The sequence below is a fragment of the Leucopleurus acutus genome (genome assembly GCF_964270905.1).
Source record: "Leucopleurus acutus genome assembly, chromosome: 7".
Lineage (NCBI taxonomy): Eukaryota > Metazoa > Chordata > Mammalia > Artiodactyla > Delphinidae > Leucopleurus > Leucopleurus acutus.
In genome coordinates this window covers 105945774-105965209 of record NC_139150.1, presented here as the reverse complement: position 1 = coordinate 105965209, position 19436 = coordinate 105945774, and the positions used below count along the sequence as shown (strand labels likewise).

At 45.4% G+C, this 19436-nt stretch overlaps 1 protein-coding gene across 3 annotated transcripts in view; it reads right to left on the bottom strand.

The window, feature by feature from the left end:
• EXTL3 (exostosin like glycosyltransferase 3) overlaps positions 1-19436 on the bottom strand; it is a 126042-nt gene that overhangs the window by 60992 nt on the left and 45614 nt on the right. For 2 of the 3 annotated variants that reach the window (XM_082842623.1, XM_082842626.1), the window contains exon 1: positions 2315-2377. The exons of the other annotated variant lie outside the window; for it this stretch is intronic. The gene's annotated coding sequence lies outside the window, so the exon portion shown is untranslated. Of the gene's footprint in view, positions 1-2314; positions 2378-19436 lie in introns of those variants that run through there. 3 annotated transcript variants of the gene reach the window in all.

The following is a 19436-nucleotide window of genomic DNA, read 5'->3' as shown; positions in this document are numbered from 1 at the left end:
TGAGTTCTCGAACTCCGTCTGCTTGAGCTCCACTATTTCAAGGAACCTACAAATAGATGAAAAATCCTTTCTTTCCTCTTAGTTACCCTATCATTACCAGTTCTCAAAAGGAACAGCTGCCGAAAATTAAGAGGAAAGAAACAAAATGAAGATAAATATGTTAACAGAAGTTTCCTGAGCTAAACTTAATATCCAGCAGAAACTAGTGCACAGTTTTACGACTTTATGAAAGGTTCATATTCCTTGCCTCACTCTGAAGTAATTATATGCAAAGACATTCAAGCCTCTACCAACAGCAGATCAGGAGGGATCTTCATTTTTCTCCTAATACCTCAATCTCCTTCTGCTTCAGGCAGTATCTCCAACCCTCCTCCACCAGACCATCTACCAGTCTTGGCTCAGTTAGGGACGCCCACACACACACAGCCCACCACAGCCAAGGCCTCACTCCTGTACCGCCCTTCAGTGAGTTTTCAATCAACAGCTAGCCTAAAGCCCTGAGGGAAAGGGCAGGCCCTTATCTAATCCCCATACATTCTTCTGATGGTGTCAAGCTATCCTTTGACTCTCCCCCCTTCACCCCCTGGAAGTCTACTTCTCAGGCTTAACTGTACCCCTGACTCATTTCTCTCAAACCTGTTTGCTTAAATTCTTTGTATTCACAGGTTAAAACTCTGAGGCCGAATCATAAAAAGATTCCAACTACACACGCTAAGCAGGTTTTCTTCGCCTTAGTAAAGTGAGGTGTGGGGACTTGAAGACGCAAGCTCGGCAATCGTTTGTCCAGGAGGTATGCCCCCCGGAGAGCAGTGGCCATCTCTTCAAGTATTAAATAAACCATGTTTCACGTATTCTGAAGATACACGATTTGAATCCTCCTCCGGAAAGCACTAAGGCCAGTTTCCCTCATATCAATATTTATGAGTACTAACGACTCCTCACAAGCAGAAGATCAGGAAATTCCCACAGGAAAAGGTATTTTTAACACACCAAGTATGAGTTTAACAACATGGGTCTTCTTTCACCCTGAAATATTTAAAAGTCCCCCTGGTAAAAGTTGGTGAGAACGCTGAGCTCCACTCAAGACTATCAGGACCACCCAGGTTACGATCCCAGGCACTCAGTACAGTTAGAATAACTGAACCAGAGTGCGAGACACTGGCTGAGCAAAACGGGGGTAAAGGCCGTCTTCGTGACTACAATGCACAGATCTTTTAAAAAACGTAAGAAAACATGGGGAGCCCAGCCTTCAAAAATGAAGCTACCTAAATTGGAGAAAGAAAGCGAGAAGAAGAAATATAAAGAGACCTCTTAGATAAACCACATATGGGGGAAAAAACGACATGCGCTCTGCCTCTCCTCCTCCAAAGGAGTGGAACCGAGAGGACTTGATGAAGCCCCTTAGAATTTCTGAAAAGAAAAGAGGAGAGAGGAATCCATCAAATTCAAATCTTTTGAGAGCCACAAAAACTTAAAAAGGTTCTGAACCACTGGCTCAACGTGGAGAAGAGAAACAGCCTCTCTGCAGTCTGGCAGCCCTGCCCGGTCTCCATAGGGTTCCGGATTCGCACTGAACCGTGCCGGGTAATCCGAATAACTCGGCTAAGATTTCAGTCGTGTAGACGCGCACTCCGCAGCCCCTCTCCTGCCCAAGCAGCTTTGGGCCCACCGCTTCAGATCCTGGGCCCCAGGGCCCCAGAAGCACAGAACAGCAGCACCTGGACCCTTGGGCAGGAAGTGGCTATTCTGACTGTGGGCTCCTCATAAAAGGAGGTGAGCCTGGTGAAAAGAGCCAGAGGAAGAGCAGCTGCTGGCGGCTGTGTCTGAATGCAGCGGAAAGCAGAACTGGGAGTGTGTGCACGCAGAAAAGGGGAGGGGGGCAGGCCGGGAGGCCCCTTCGTGGACCGAAGATGCTCTGCACAAACAGCTGGACAAACACAGGGGGGGAAAGAAGGGGAGAGGGCTGCACAGCTGAGGCCGAGCCTTTAGAAAAAGGGGTAGAGGTGGGTGCGAGGTAACTGGGACTATAGGAGGCGTCTGGGGGTGGGGTGGTCGCGTTTAGACCCCCCCAAACCCCCGAGGGGGCCCGTTACCCGTTACCCACCCCCCTCGCTGGTGGCTAAGGCTCTGGAAGTCCTCTCCCGAGACGTCTGAGAAGGCCTACTCCGAGGCTGCACGCCCCCGCCGCACCGGGCAGCAGCCTTTCGCCGGCTCCCGCGGCCCCAAAGCGGCCGGCCCCGGGATCCCTACCACGAGCCCCTTCCGGGCTGCCGCCCCGGCTGCTCCGGGCTCCCGCCGCCGCCAGGAGTCCTACCGGCTTCCAGTTCAGGGACGAGCCGCCACCGCCGCCTGCGCGAGACTCGGGCTCCCAACAGCCGCTCTCGCCGCCTGCAGCCCGCCTTCCAGGCCGCGCCGGATCCTCAGCTCCCCCTGCAGGCTGGCAGCCATTTCCGACCAGCGCCGGCGGAACTTGCCGAAGTGCGCCGCGCCGGAAATGGCCGAACCCGGGCGCTCGCGAGCTGGGGGTGGGGGTGGGGGCGGGGGCGCGAGGGGAGCGTGGGGGGCGGGGAGTTGGCGGTGGGCGGGGGCAAAGGGGCGTGGCTGGGGCAAAGGAGCGGGGCGGGGCGTCAGCAACTTTGCCGACCGCGCCCGAAGGGCCGCCAAGGCCTTGGGCACCGCGAGCGGCCGCGCCGGGGATTGTGGGAGACGCCCGCGTGGAAGAAGCCCGTGCCCGCCCTCTGGGCCCTCAGACCCGCGTCCTACCAATGCTCCCAACCCTTTCCGAAAAACCTCTCCGGGGCTTGCGAAGAGAATGCTCCCGCCGGTTCTGGATCGCGTTCTGACTCCAGAACCTCAGCCGCTTGGAGCGGCCCGGTGAACTTTAGGTCTAAAAATAAAGCCATCCCCACAGAAAAGGCCTTCCTCAGTGAGCTTACCGGTCTCTGGCAATGGTCTGGAGTTGTGAAACACTCTGATTATTTAACAACAAAGAAAAGGCCGGACGGCGTGACGCCTAGGAAAAAAAATCCCGGGGGTTTGCAAAAACAATGCTTTAGTCCAGTCGTGTTGGCATGATCCACCAAAACTGGGAGGAAAAGGCGATGCAGTTTGAAATACTTAAGAGCCGACCCCTGTGAGAGGAAAAGCGCACATATTCCTACTGCCCTAAGAGACGCGTCGCTGTCAACTTCAAACTTACAAAGTCAGGACAAAACTTCTTGTTTAACTGAAATGATGGGAGTGGGTTGAGGAACTCCACCAATCCTGGAAGACACACCTGATTATTAATGTTCACTCAGGAATGCGTTTAAGCCATTATCCGTAAATGCAATATGATGTAAGATCAAATCTGCTTCAACTTTCTTTAAACATGCTTTTAATTTCCAAAGGACGGGGCTTCTACTCCAGGGTTTTCCAACCAGGGAACCGGACACACACCAGGATATGAAGAAGCTGGGGAGGCAAGGCAGGGGAGAGCTGGGATCCCCGTACTTGGGTGGTCTGTACGTTAGACAAACTGCACGCCCTGAGACCCTTCCACAGATGCCCTGTCTCATCCACACACCTTTCCTGGTGGAGCCCAGAGGCTGACATGGGACAGTTTGGGCTAAGGTTTCCATTTGCAAAACAAAACTTTAAAAAACCTAGCAACCTGTTCTCCAGAGAACACTCTACATCTCCCCAAACCCATCCACCCCTCCTTTTTCTGATCCCCCTTTTCTTCTCTCTTTCCTGACATCTTCTTACTCTTCCCTCTCACCACACTCTTACCTCTCCTTTTCCCTTTATTACTAAGGACAAACTTAAACCTTCAAAGTCGTACCACTGTCATATATGTACAAAAACAACCCCTTTCTGGGCTTCCCTGCTGGTGCAGTAGTTAGAAATTTGCCTGCCAATGCAGGGGACACGGGTTCGAGCCCTGGTCCAGGAAGATCCCACATGCTGCTGAGCAACTAAGCCCGTGTGCCACAAGTACTGAGCCTGCGCTCCAAAGCCCATGAGCCACAACTACTGAGCCCATGTGCCACAACTACTGAAGCCCGTGCTCCTAGAACCTGTGCTCCACGGCAGAAGCCTGCACACCACAACGAAGAGCAGCCCCTGCTCACAACTAGAGAAAGCCCACGTGCAGCAACGAAGACCCAACGCAGACAAAAATAAAGTAAATAAAATAAATTTATCACACACAAAAAAATTCCTTTCTAACTTTTACCAATTTTGTTGAGAAAAGTTGGAGGCAGGGAAGCAAAAATCAAAATGCTTTAAAAATCAAAAGAAATGAAATGAAATGAAAATGGGGAAAACTGTTCTGTTGCCCAAATATCAAGAATAGCCTGGGCTTCCCTGGTGGTGCAGTGGTTGAGAGTCCGCCTGCCGACGCAGGGGACACAGGTTTGTGCCCCGGTCCCCCGGTCCGGGAAGATCCCACGTGCCGCGGAGCGGCTGGGCCCGTGAGCCATGGCCACTGAGCCTGCGCGTCTGGAGCCTGTGCTCCGCAATGGGAAAGGCCACAACAGTGAGGCCCGCGTACCGCAAAAAAAAAAAAAAAAAAAAAAGAATAGCCTAAAGTTGTTCTTTTTTTTTTTTTCCACGCTTCATCTTCTTGGCTCTCCTCCAGAGGTCTGTGGCAGCAGGCAGAAGTCTGGCAGTGTGGGAGGAGACGCAACAGAAGCCCAGAAGCCAGGGATGGTTCATCACCAAGCACTGGTTCATCTCCACGCGGACAAAAGAGGGCCTGCAGATAGCTGCTTCCTGGCGGACTCATCCTAAATATCTTCTTCTACATCTGAGTGACTTAACATTGCTGCCCCTAACGCCGACTTATTTGATTCCAACAATAGTTCAAGATTTAGGGTGAAAAAGGATACCCAACCAAAATTTGGTCAAACCTTGACATCCCTAGAGCCCTGGGTGCTGCTGAGCACCTGCCTCCTTTGGATCTTGTGAGCCTCTTTTCTCCCACAGTTAATCTCTCTAGCTATGATGTGGGCCACTTTCTTTTCCTCTCCGCGTTCTCTTCCTAGTATCATCTAAACCTCGAAGCAGATCCCTCACTGCATCGCCCCAGTCCCTATTTTCCAGCTGCACTGGAGACATCACCATCATCATCCTATGAATACCTATTTTATGAATCCTAAGCTAAACCCTTCGTTGGCATTGTCTCAGTTAAATCCTTGCAGGGTGATATCAGCTTACTGATAGGGAACTGACATGTCAAGAGGCTAAATAAGGTGCCCAAGGTCACAGAGTGAAGTGCAAAGTACAGATGGAACTCCAAGTCTCCCCAACTTCAAAGTCAATATTCTTGACCAGAACAATCTGGTTGTCTTACCAGGACCTTAAGCTTAATGTATCCCACACTGAACTCATCTTTATCCCTTCCCCCTATGCTCTCCTCAAATGCCCTTATTTATAATAGTGTGACCATTATCTTTCCTAACATAGAAACTCAAACCCTGGCATCATTTTTTTTTGGCTACGCCATGCAGCTTGCAGGATCTTCGTTCCCTCGGCAGTGAAAACACCGAGTCCTAACCACTGGACCAACAGGGAATTCCCCTGGTGTCATCTTTGACATCTCTCTTTACCTGCACGTTAAATCAATTTTCAAGACTTAAAGCCTTGACGTGTAGGATCTCTACAATCTGTCCTCTGCAGTCTCACACCTAGTTCCTGGCTTCAAGTCCTCTCCTGGGCTGTTGCCTTACTATTTTAAGTTCTGGCTCAGGAAATACAATCACATTCACAGGGGCTCTCCTCAAGAAAGAAAGCCAAGACAACAGGACATACAATGAAGCTCATCTTCGCTGATATAAGACCTCTCAATATTATGACCTTTCACAACATACTGTAGGCTTCTAATAGCAGGAGCCTATGGGTCTTCTCTCTAAAGCATGGTCATAGGGACTCAGCAGTGCCCAGTCTCTTTATTTTTGGTTCCAAATTTTAAATTCCCAGAAAAGAGATATGACTGGCCTGGCTTGGGTCCCTTTTCCACCCCTCGATCCATCAGCCTTGGTTGAGCAGCAGGTGAACCTTGTCTAAATATAGCAGTTGGAGCCTCTCCTATAAATAGGGCTTGTTGGGCTTCCCTGGTGGCACAGTGGTTGAGAGTCTGCCTGCCGATGCAGGGGACACGGGTTCGTGCCCCGGTCCAGGAGGATCCCACGTGCCGCAGAGTGGCTGGGCCCGTGAGCCATGGTCGCTGGGCCTGCGCGTCCGGAGCCTGTGCTCCGCAACGGGAGAGGCCACAGCAGTGAGAGGCCCGCGTACCGCAAAAAAACAAACAAAAAAAAAACAGGGCTTGTTCCCAGAAAAGGAGGCATACACCATTCATCCATTTGTTCATTCATTCATTCATTCCATCAATAAGTAGCTGAGCACCTACCAAAATATATGCAAGGTTCTTTCATATATGCAAAATGTCTAGAACATGACCCTGCCTTCATGCCATGAAAGTCACAACATAAAAAGAAATCAGACTTCCCTGGTGGTGCAGTGGTTAAGAATCCGCCTGCCAATGCAGGGGACATGGGTTCAAGCCCTGGTCTGGGAAGATCCCACATGCCATGGAGCAACTAAGCCCGTGCACCTCAACTACTGAGCCTGCACTCTAGAGCCCACAAGCCACAACTACTGAGCCCACGTATCACAACTACTGAAGCCCGCGTGCCTAGAGCCCATGCTCCACAACAAAGAGAAGCCACCGCATCGAGAAGCCCACGCCCTGCAACGAAGGGTAAACTAGACCCCGCTCGCCGCAACTAGAGAAAGCTCGCGCACAGCAACGAAGACCCAACACAGCCAAAAATAAACTAATTTTTTTAAAAAAATAAGAAATCACTAGATAAAATCATAACAATATTCACCCTTAAGAGACCATCAATACAATTATATGTAATGGAAGATAATTCACCACACCGTATATAAGCCTCTGGTGGTAAAAGTAATCAGTACTAACACGTACATGTTCAACAAAACCAGTCCATGGCAGCACCACTAGAAACAGACAGAAACAGAATAAAAACTACCCAAATGTCCATCAGCGGTAGACTAGATAAAGTATAGTGTATTCACACAGTGGAATACTTTACAGCAATGAGAATGAATGCTTTGCAAATATACACAACAAAATTGATGAATGTCTCAATGTTTAGCAAAAAAAGACAGACATGAAAAAGTATATAGGGTATGATTCCACTCATAGAAAATATGAAAACAGGCAAAACTAATCTACTCTTAGGAAGTAGTTACTAGAGGGGAACAAAAGGGGCTGCGTGGGCACTGGTCCTGCTGTTTTCTTAAGCTGGGTGCAGTTACACAGGTGCGTTCAGTTTGTCCCAATCCATCAGGCTGTACACTTTTCATATGTGTCCTTTTCTATATATATGGTATCCTTCAATTTAAAAAGTTTTTAAAATTAAGTAATTAATGGTTAAGGCAAGGAGCCTTTAATCACCCTTGAACACTGTTGCTATGATTATCCTAGAGATGCCAATTACTGCTGGCCCCGTCCGCCACCTTCTTAGAGACCCTAAATCCATCAGCCTTTGGAAAGAGCCGCCACTCCTACTGCATGGCCTCCTTCCCCTCCAGCCCCAGCTGACTGGACTTGCTCTCACCTGGACACTTGGGAGCCGGACACTTTGAAGCTGAGTCAGGTGATAGAGAGTGCTTCATCTAAGAAATTGCACAGATTTGAGGTAAAGAATTTCTGGACATATGCACTGTGATAAGCAAAGAAAGTTGATCTGCAGAAAAGAAAGCCAATACACAGAAGGAAGCAAGCAAACCTGTGGGAGATGGAGGGACACGCCCCAGAGGCTGCTTACTCTCCAGCTCTGGTACGCAGGCGCCCCACCTGCCACTGGGTATCCATCAGATTGCTCACGTAACCATACTAGCACAAAAAAGAAAACCTTACTTATTTAAACTAGTGTGAATAGGTTTGTTTGTGGCACGTATTACCTCATTTAGTCCCTATGACAACCCTACACAGTAAGTACCATTACGATTCCCATTTCTCGGAGGAGAAGACGGAAGCCCAGAGAGGACAAGTAACTTGTGCAAATCACACACCCGGTAGGTGATGGTGCCAGGATTTGGACCCAAGTAGTCTGATCCCAGAGCCTGAAATCTTAACAACTTGACTACACTGCAGTGCGAGGGAAATGCTGAAAATGGCAACGTGAATTGCATGTTGCGTTAATGGATTTAACTAAGGCATCTGATTCTGTTAAATGGAGAAATGATAAAAAAAGATTTAAAAACTGGCTGTCTGAAGAAGTTGGTAAGTACTTCTTTCACAAGGGAATTACAGTTTGAGTTGTAGATGCCAGAGAAACATAAAATGCATATAATGTGACAAATTATACTAAGTAAGACTGTGTTCTTATACCAGGAAATTGTTTATTTAAAAAATTTCAGCAAAACGCTCTCTTAGCAGGTCCCCACTGATTACCTATTTTCCCCAAAATGTTAATACCCAGGAGAAGGGGGTTTTCATGCTATGGAAGGAGAAATTGATGATAAAAGTTACTGCAAGTCTCAGGGAGGGAGGTGCCAGTTGTCACTTTCCATGATAACGGCCAGGCCCACAGTCCACTCAGCAGAGCTTCTAGATCAATCACAACCAAGCCATTGGTGACCCCCAGCAACCTTCAAAAGGTATGATTCAGGAATTATCAGTGAGTTTAAGTCAGATAAGAACTTGTTCTCTCCGTAATGCTTTGATTTTAAAAGAAGGTGCTGACAACCACTACTCAGGATCTTTCTATATATGACTGAGCAATTTTGTGGCTTATATTTAGAACAATGCATGACAATTTCTAGATTAGAGTTCCAAGGTTACTCTTCTCTTTGGTCCATCAATGCCAAAAAAGACAAAAGGTCATCTTCTGAGGCTCCACGGATAGCACTCTTTAGCCTGCTAAATGGCTCAGTCTGAAAGTCCTTGCTTTGAAGTTAAAAAGAGGCTGTTTTGTCATCTGGCAAAAGGTGGGACGGTTTGGGTGGTTTGCGATAATTTGTAGTAAGAACACCGAGTTAACCTGAGGTCCAAAACAAAGCATGTATTACCGTCAAAAAGAGGATTTAACTCGTTTCCTCACTACCTTGCACGTGGCTGTGAAAAATAAGTTTTGCTAATAGGAACCTACTGTAGAGCACAGGGAACTCTATTCAATACTCTATAATGGCCTATATGGGAAAAGAATCTAACAAAAGAGTGGATATATGTATAGGTATAACTGATTCACTTTGCTGTACATCTGAAACTAACACAACATTGTAAATCAGCTGTACTCCAATAAAAAATTTGTTTAAAAAAAGAAAAATAAGTTTTGTACTAGTTTCACATCAGGAAGCTTAGCCTGAGGCAAACCTGTTGTCTACACAAGACGTGTAATCTATAATGACCAATTAACATTCTAAAAGTTACTGTCCCTCAAATATAATGTATCTGTCTCTAAGTTCCCTTCTTCCCTCAAAAGCCTTCTCCCCTGTGTGTTTTTATTCTCTGCTCACCATGTCAGCACAGCTTTGCCGAGGCAGTCACACTGGACGATCAGTAGATATCAAAATGCCATCAAAATTTCCTAAGCCTGCTCCTGGAAGTTCCAAATAGTGACGCAAATGTTCCCAAAGGCAAATATACAGGCACCTAACACTTGCCCTAAATTAGGCCAGTGAGTAGTAAAAATGTGCCCAGTTAGGTACAACATGCCACAACATGGCACGAATGACTAGCTGAAGACCTTACTGCAGTGAGAGCTATAACCAGAAAAAAGACAAGTCAGGCCAAGCACTAGATGGCTGAGTTCCAATGTCACATTTGTAGGTAGCTCCACGACTCCAAAATTGTCCTAATACCAAAAGTTACTCAAAGATTCAAAAAATCAACTGCTCACTACTTTCACTTAAAAATGCTTCCTGTAGGGCTTCCCTGGTGGCGCAGTGGTTGGGAGTCCACCTGCCAATGAGGGGACACGGGTTCGTGCCCCGGTCTGGGAGGATCCCACATGCCGCGGAGAGACTGCGCCCGTGGGCCATGGACTGGACGCTGGGCCTGCGCGTCCGGAGCCTGTGCTCCTCAACGGGAGAGGCCACAGCAGTGAGAGGCCCGCGTACCGCAAAAAAAAAAAAAAAAAAAAAAAGCTTCCTGTAAACAAGGCATTCCAACTGAAAATTAGCCAAGTGTCTCAGAGGTACTTAAAGAACGTCAATTAACATCTTAGTTAACCAATTTGGCTGGAAAATCAAAACTGAAAGAGCAATTTCCAAATGTAATCTTGCTCAAAACTTTTAAAATATATAACTTTTTAATAACATATGGGTTTATGTATTCTTTTTAAGTAGTTTCTGCCAACCAGATTTTCAAAAGAAAAATGTGGAGATTTTAAACCAATTCATGAAGGTTTGCAACCAGATTTTATTAAAGAGAAACACTATTTTCCCAAATATTCCTAAATATGAATTCTCAACCTAATTAGTGAGAGCATGTTGCTAGTGGTCCCAGTCAATCCCAGAACAAAATAATCATTGACCCCTTCCTCAACCCAAGCCTTCAGAAGCCTTGCAAAGACTATGCCACAGGTCAAAACTGGAACCAAATGAAAGTGTGACCACATTTCTACAAATACATCAATTCTGCGGTCCAAAACGAACAACCCAAAGCTCAACTCTAATGGATAACGCTAATGTCGGATTATTTCACCCTCTTGTTACAAAGGGACACACATCATTACGTTGTGTAGGTTACGATGAAAAGCATAACTGTAAGGTGAAGAGGTGATTATTTAGTAAAAGGATGGCTGATGTAAATAATCCAAAAACATTTTAACCATATGTGACAAATGCTAAGTATGAAAATCCTTTAAAAGTTCAAATACTACCTGCATTTGTATTATTTTTATGTACATTTAACTATGTTTCAATGATGCTCAATATTTCCTTATATTTCATATTTAATTAGCTTAAACAATAAGCATGTAAATGTTAGTAGGCACATAAATTAATAGCAAAACAATCACAAAAACTGATAATTAAATATTTGCCAACTCTATGTCTTCCTTCCAGCTCATGAGCCCAATTTTGTAAAATTGCTATCTTTATGTATCAACCATTTCCATTTCTCCCTTTTTCACTTACTTTGAATGGACTATTATGTGTTTCTACATGATTCTCATAGTCATCTCTAAAGACCTTCCATGTCTGTCTCGGTGGTTCCTGAATGACAGTTTTTTTTGTTTGTTTGTTTGTTTGTTTTGTGGTACGCGGGCCTCTCACTGTTGTGGCTTCTCCCGGTGCGGAGCACAGGCTCCGGACGCGCAGGCTCAGCGGCCATGGCTCACGAGCCCAGCCGCTCCGCGGCATGTGGGATCTTCCCGGACCGGGGCACGAACCGGCGTCCCCTGCACCGGCAGGCGGGCTCTCAACCACTGTGCCACCAGGGAAGCCCCTGAATGACAGTTTTTAGAGCAAGATCAAATGAAGTTTTCATCAGTCTACAGTTAAACGAGAAAAGCCAAGGCAAGTTAGTGAGTTTTTAATAAAGCTAAATTTATTCAATTGAAAAGATTGTCCTTTGCGATTATGTCCTTTCCCTTTTCTTGTGCTAACATGTGTTTTTATGAAATGATGATAATGGTAAATGGCAGTTTTTTCTTTATCTTCCTTATATGATGAAATACTGAAACATACCTATTTTGCTCCCTACCACTATCAGTTATTTTTTATTTTACTAGTCCGTTAAATCCAAAAGTCAACTAACTACCAGTCTGTCTAAATATCCCCCTACATGGCATTTTAAAGTATAAGCCCACACAGACACACTCAAAAAAAATGTTTGTGGGGGCTTCCCTGGTGGCGCAGTGGTTGGGAGTCCGCCTGCCGATGCAGGGGACACGGGTTCATGCCCTGGTCCGGGAAGATCCCACGTGCCGCGGAGCAGCTGGGCCCGTAAGCCATGGCCGCTGAGCCTGCGCGTCCCGAGCCTGTGCTCCACAACGGGTGAGGCCACAACAGTGAGAGGCCCCTGTACCAAAAAAACAAAAAAAAAAAGTTTGTGGAAAGACTCCTGTGTTGGCAGACCTCCAAAACGTCCCCCATGATCCCTGCCCCTGGTATTCACACCCTTGTGGTCCCCTCCCACTCTATACCAGGGATGGTGTGTGTGACCAAGAGAACACGGGAAAAGTGATGACGTGTCGCTCCTGAGATTAAGTTATACAAGGCTTTTCAGCTTTCACCATGGTTTGTCTCTTTCTTCCATCCCTCACTCTGGAAGAAGCCAGATGCCATGTCATGAGCAACACTACAGAGAGGTCCTTGTGATAGGGAACTGAGGCTTCCTGCCCAACGCCAGGTGAGTAAAACTGGGAGCAGACCACCCCAGCTCCAGCCAAGCCTCTGGATGACTGCAGCCTAATGGAAGACCCTGAGCCAGAACGGCCCAGCTAAGCTGCTGCTGAATTCCTGACCTACAGACATTGAGATATAATAAACAGTTGTGTTTTAAATGACGAAGTGTGAGGTAATGTGTTATGGAACAATAAATAGCTAATGCAACTCCTTTATCCTTTTTCAGTTACAAGATGAAGAGCTCTCTAGCCCCGACACAGCAGTTAAGCCAAAACTGCTTAACATGTATTCATGCCTACATTGGGAGAGAGGATTAGTGAGGTCTTGTGATCTCCCTTACTCTGGCTTTAGTTTGCTTACATCGACTTTTTCCTTCTCCGTTGCTTTTTCTACTTTTCTCATATTGACCTAAGTACTCAGTAAACTGAAGAATCCATCTCTAGCAAGGGATCAATTCTACAAGTCTGTAGGCTTAGTTAAAGGAATCATCCTATGTAAATATGGTATTTTGTAATATTTTAGAAATCTGGTGAATTTCTATTGACAGAATCCCTCACCTTGGCTGTCAGATCTTCACAAGCCCATCGTTATCGCAACAGATGAGCATGTCTCATATTCACAGAGAAAGCAGAAACAACAGACATCATCTCTTTTAAATTCCGTCTTCCCACTTTTAAACCTATCTATAAATATTGGGGTGAAAAATTATTATTTTAGCAGCTGATGTCAGAGCTCCTCTTAGGGATAGAAAATGCCTTATTGAGGAAACTACCTTGAAATGAATGAAGTTTTTTTTGTTTGTTTGTTTTGCGGTACGCGGGCCTCTCACTGTTGTGGCCTCTCCCGTTGCGGAGCAACAGGCTCCGGACGCGCAGGCTCAGCGGCCATGGCTCACGGGCCCAGCCGCTCCGCGGCATGTGGGATCTTCCCGGACCGGGGCAGGAACCCGTGTCCCCTGCATCGGCAGGCGGACTCTCAACCACTGTGCCACCAGGGAAGCCCGATGCTTGAAGTATGAAAGAAGAAAGCTAGACTTACAATAAAACTGAAGAAAAGAGAGAGCTAAACAGAGCTTTACATTAAAAAAAAGAAAGAAAAAAAAAAAGACCAAGGAGATGAGGACTGAAAGAGAGCAAAAAGGAGAGGAAATGGGAGGGGGATAAGGAGAAATGGGGCTCAAACAACAACGTGGGAGGTAAAAGCTTGGGGAGAGAGCTCCAGGGACAGCAGAGCTGAAAGTAGGTTTAAAATAGAAATACCTATTATTGGACTTTACATTGTTTGTGTTGCTAAGGACATAAAATCCCCTAAGCCTTCAGTAATATCTGACACATGCACAAATGCCTTAGGTGAGCGATTTGGAGAGAAATCCAGGAAAAAAAAGATCGGGGGCGGGTCTGAGTTCTACAACTGGGTCAGCGTGGAACCAAGGAATAAGAACAAGGGAATTGAGTTACAAGTGACATGAAGAATTTAGTGGAAGCAGAAATGCAAAAGCCAAAGGAACCATAAAATCAGCTCCCAGGAATTAACAGAAATCTTGGAGCAGGCATTGAACTCCCCAATGGATGTGGGATGGGGACAAGCTAACTTCAACACTTAAATCTCAAAAGAGAATGCTACTTTAGCTGACATCTGGGTACATATTCACGGATTCTCCTCTCATCTGTTCTGGCTTTTGACAAAGCAGCCCCAAAGTGGCACTACTTTTTTTTTTTTTTTTTTGCGGTACGCAGGCCTCTCACTGTTGTGGCCTCTCCCATTGCGGAGCGCAGGCTCCGGACGCGCAGGCTCAGCAGCCATGGCTCACGGGCCCAGCCGCTCCGCGGCATGTGGGATCTTCCCGGACCGGGGCACGAACCCATGCCCCTGCATCGGCAGGCGGACTCTCAACCACTGCGCCACCAGGGAAGCCCTCTACTTTTAACCTAGACCTTTCTTCTGAGCTCTTAAGCCAAACTGCCCACTAGACATCTTGTCCTAGGTATTGCACAAACCCAGCCTTCCAAACCAAAGTCATAGAGACTATTAACAAAATGACCATTTTCTCTGTCTTCGCCAATTCTTTTTCTTCCTAGTAACCATTTTCATCATTTTTTTTTTTTTTTTTGGCCGTGCTGCACAGCTCATGGGGTCTTACTTCCTCAATGAGGGATGGAACCCGTGCCCCCTGCAGTGGAAATATGGAGTCCTAACCACTGGACCGCCAGGGAATTCCCCCATTTTCATCATTAATATCAACTGTTATCCTCCTGTCTCCCTTGTCCACTGTGTCCAACTGGCTATCAGAGTTTGATAACCAGAATCCTATGGCCACCTCTCAGTCCTGCTCCATCCCTCATGACCCCAGGCCTTTAGAGCCACATGGGCCTGGGTTCAAATATTAACTATGCCATAAACTTACCAAGACTATTCTTGGCCAAGTTCCTTAACCTCTCTGACCTCAGGTTTTTGTGATAATTAAATGCAAAATGGCCAGCACACAGCTGGAATTCAACAAAGATTCTCCTGCATCCCCTTCCTTCAGGTCTTCATCATCACCTGGTCTAATGCAACGTCCACCTCGTTGGTCTCTTCTGCCCTTTCTCCTCCAAGATGCCCTACAGTTAAATTCTCTAGAAAATAATATGATGCTATCATCTCTTTGCTTTAATATCTTCAACGTTTCTTTTTTCATATGGAACAAAGTCCAACTGCCTTCCTGTCCCTTCTCCCCCATCCTGGTTACTCTAAAATATTGAGTCTTCACCAGCTACATCATATACATATTGGCTTACAACTCCACACATGCTGATCCCTCTGGTTGTAATTCCCTTCCCACACCAAATTGTTCTGTCCAACTGGCAAGCTTCTTCATCCCCTCAAGAACTTTTTCAAAAGCTGTCACTTAACACGACAATGAAAACTCGGGCAACAAAAGCAAAAATAAACAAGCTAAAAAGCTTCTGCGTAGCAAAGGAATCAATAAGTTGAAAAGCCAACCTACAGATTAGGAGAAAATATTTTCAAACCACATATCTGATAAGGGTTAATATAAAAGATATATAAAGAACTCCTAAAACTCAGTGGCAAAAAACAAACTACCCAAATAAAAAATGGGAAAAAACCTAAACAGACATTTTTCCAAAGACGACATACAGTCAACAAGTACAAGAAAGGTGCTCAACATCACTAATCATCAGGGAAATGCATAGCAAAACCACGAGATGTCCCCTCACACGTGTTAGGATGGCTACCATCAAAAGACAAGCAATAACAAAATGTTGCCAAAGATGTTGCCAATAACAAAAGACAAGCAATAACAAAATGTTGCCAAAGGGAACCTCTGTGCACTGCTGGTGAGAATGTAAATTCATCCAGCCATATGGAGGTTCTTCAAAACACTAAAAACAGAACTATCCTATTCTGGGTATACACCCAAAGGAAGTGAAATTAGTACCTCAAAGAGATACCTGCACTCCCATGTTCACTGCAGCATTATTCACAATAGCCTAGACATGGAAACAACCTAATTGTCCATTGATGGATACACACAATGGAATATTATTCAGCCTTTAAGAAGATGAAACTCCTGCCATTTGTGACAACATGGATGAACCCAGAGGACATTATGTGAAATGAAATAATCTAGATGTGGGAAGATAAAAACTGCATGATCTCACTTAGATGTGAAATCTAAAGACGTCGAATACATACAAGCAGAGAGTAAAATGGTGGTTTCCAGAGGTGTGGAGGTGGGGCAAACAAGGAGATGTTGGCCAAAGGGTACAAAGTTGCCATCATGTAGGATGAAGAAGTCTAGAGATCCAGTGTACAGCATGATGACTATAGTCAGTAATACTGTATTGAATACTGGAAATTTGCTAAGAGGTTAGATTTCACCACAATACAAGGTTAACTATTCTGGGGCAAGGAAACGGTATGTTAATTAGCTTGACTATCATAACCGTTTCAGTATGTACATGCATAGAAAAGCATGTTGTACCCCTTAAATATACACAATTTTAATTTAAATTTTAAAAAATTTAAAAGCTGTCACTTAAAGGGTGACACCTATCTTAACTGGTTCAGATTTTTTTAAAAAAAACTACTGTCTACGCCTACATACACATACAAACACACATAAAGGGAAAAGGGAAAATGATAAAACAAGTGCAGATGTGATAAAATGTTAAAAATTGGTGAACCTGGAGAAGAATCATTTGGAACTTAAAAAAAGGTGCAAAGCTATATAATTCTGACTTTTATGTAAGTTTGAAATTATTTCAAAAGAAAAACAAAGCATGATGCAATCTAACCATGAGGTAACAATCAAACAAACCCATGCTGAGGAATGTTTTACCAGACAACTGACCTATAATCTAAAAATGTCAGTATCGGGCTTCCCTGGTGGCACAGTGGTTGGGAGTCCGCCTGCCGATGCAGGGGACGCGGGTTCGTGCCCCGGTCCGGGAGGATCCCGCGTGCCACGGAGCGGCTGGGCCCGTGGGCCGTGGCCGCTGGGCCTGCGCGTCCGGAGCCTGTGCTCCGCGGCGGGAGGGGCCACGGCAGTGAGAGGCCCACGTACGGCACACACACAAAAAAATGTCAGTATCATGAAAAAAAGAAAGGAAGGAAGGAGGGGAAGGCTGAGGAAATGTTCTAGATTAAAGGAGACTAAACAAATATGACAAGTAAACATAACATGTAACCCTGAGTTGGATGTTAGATTGAAAAAAAATTTGCTATAAAATACATTATTGGAACAAGTGGTGAAATTAGAAAATGGACTCTTTACTATATAATAGCATTATAGCAATATTAAACTTCCCGAATCTGAAAACTGCACTGTGGTTACCTAAGAGAAGGTCCTTGTTCTTAAGAGATACATCCTGAGGTATTTAGGGGCAAAGGATGATGATGTCTGTAACTTTAAAATGTTTCAGCAAAATTAACAGTAACAATAATAGTGTGTGTGTGTGCACGCATGTGTGTGTGTGTAACTAGAGAAAGACCAAATACAGCAAAACGTTAACAACTGGTGAATCCGAGTTAATGTTTACCATTCTTGCAACTTCTCTGTACATTTGAAATTTTTTCAAAATAAAAAGTTTTTTAAAAAGCTATCAGTTAAGTGAAACCTCTTCCCACTCTCTCAGATAGGATTAATGCCTCCCCTAAGCCGCTGTGGTTTCATTTTTACCCTAAAATGCTCACATTGGGTTGTAATTATTTGTTTAAGCATTTGTCTTATTCTATTAGATTGAGAGCTTCTTGAGGCAGGAACTTAAATTGCCTTTTGGAATTTAATCATGGGAGGAGTATTCTAATTCAAGGCAATTTTATGTCGCTGTCACGGTATTACTGGAGTACTCTGATGCTACAGTTTGGGCTCACAGCGAAACATGGCTGGACATTCTTGAGATGAGAACTAGAACAGAAAATGAACCTTTGGTTCAGAGCAAAGCACAGTGCTGGAGTTAATCTGATCAATGTACCTGTTCTGTCCCTGTATGGACCCTTCTGCAGGCACAGCTGGGAAGCCCACCACTGGTTCCCAGACGGGCACACAAAGCCACTACAGGAGGAAAAGGTCTTATGAAAGCTGGAGCTGACTGCCCTTGATGCCTGGAATACAACCCCGGCATTTCTGTCTTATCGCTCCTGACACACGTTATCACAGGAGGGCAGCCCCATCCAGTGGGTCAGAGGTCTGATTATAAAACTCATGAGTTAAGAGATCAAATGGTTGGAAAATGAAGGATAAACCATGCTATTCCCATCTCCCCAGTTTGCTTTGGTCAAGAACATAGAAACTTCCTGTCTACAGTATTGAGGAGACACCTTCTATTCTTTGCCCACTTCCCTTATTTATTCCTCCTCCAGGAAGAAAAAATTACTTCTGTGATTGATAAGACTAGGTACAGGGTCATTACACACTCACTGCCCGTGCTCCTGCTGAGTTTCTCTCTCGGAGCTGTCTATCCCACAGGCCATATACTTTCTTCTCTGTTCATGCAATAGCGGTAAAGCAGTTTCCTGTGACTTAGCCTATGTCTAGGGGGGAAGTTCAGTTCACGCAGGAAGAAATGAGATTCCTGTTTTGTCCTTGGGTCCCAGCTACATCCTCCAGACCAGCTTAAGCAGCAAAGAAGGTGGTATTTGAATCCCAGTCTGTTTCCTCTGTCATCTGGTTCAGGACTCAGAAAAGAAAAGGACATGAAGGCCCTCTCAGAATCCCAACAGAAGATCAAATTCTTCTAATCTTTGGATCTCAGTGCCTCTCGTGGTGCTTGTTCTATGATGAACCTTCAATAAATTTTTGTTGTCTTAAACTCAAACAGTGTGACACACATGGGCCATAACTGCTCACAGCTATAATCGGGGTGGTGGTTGTTTTTTTTAAAATTGTACAAAGTGATTTTTGAAGCTTTTCTAGATTGGCTGCAGGCTCTGAGGCTACAAGGAAGCAGGCTTTGGTTAGCAGAGGGGAGAGAGCTGTGTCTTTATGCTTTGCTAGGGTTGCGATACCAGAGACTGACATCCCAGGGGAGCTGTCAAACAGCTCGACAGTTCTAGCAAGAAGGCGGTAGAAACACAATTTTGGCAATAATAATCCAACAGCTTTTGAAATGTTCCTTTACCCTTGAAACGCCTTGTGTTGCTGAAAGTCTATTCATTACTGATCATTCATCTGTAGCAAGTCATCTCTTTATGGCTCTGTACACGGAAGTGACAGCACTGAGAGAATACTGGCAGAGAGACAAAGGCTCCTAGGCACAGTGGGAGAGTCAGAAAGGTGACAGTAAACAGAAGCTGGAAGAGGTGGGAGATTAAAAAAAAAAATAGAAAAGGGGGAAGCTACAAGACAATCATCTTACCCAAGGGGGCTTTGGTTTTTAAAGGGGACACCATGGCCCATAGACATTTTTACTGGGACCATCATGGCTGGTGCTTCCATCTTCTTTGGACCCTTCCTCTTTTCTCATCCACGAATTTCCTTCCTTAATCATCCCCTTGTTCTCCAGGATGTCCAACCTCTCCCTGTCTCTGCCACATCCTTCACCTCAACCTACAAACATGCCCAGGGTCCT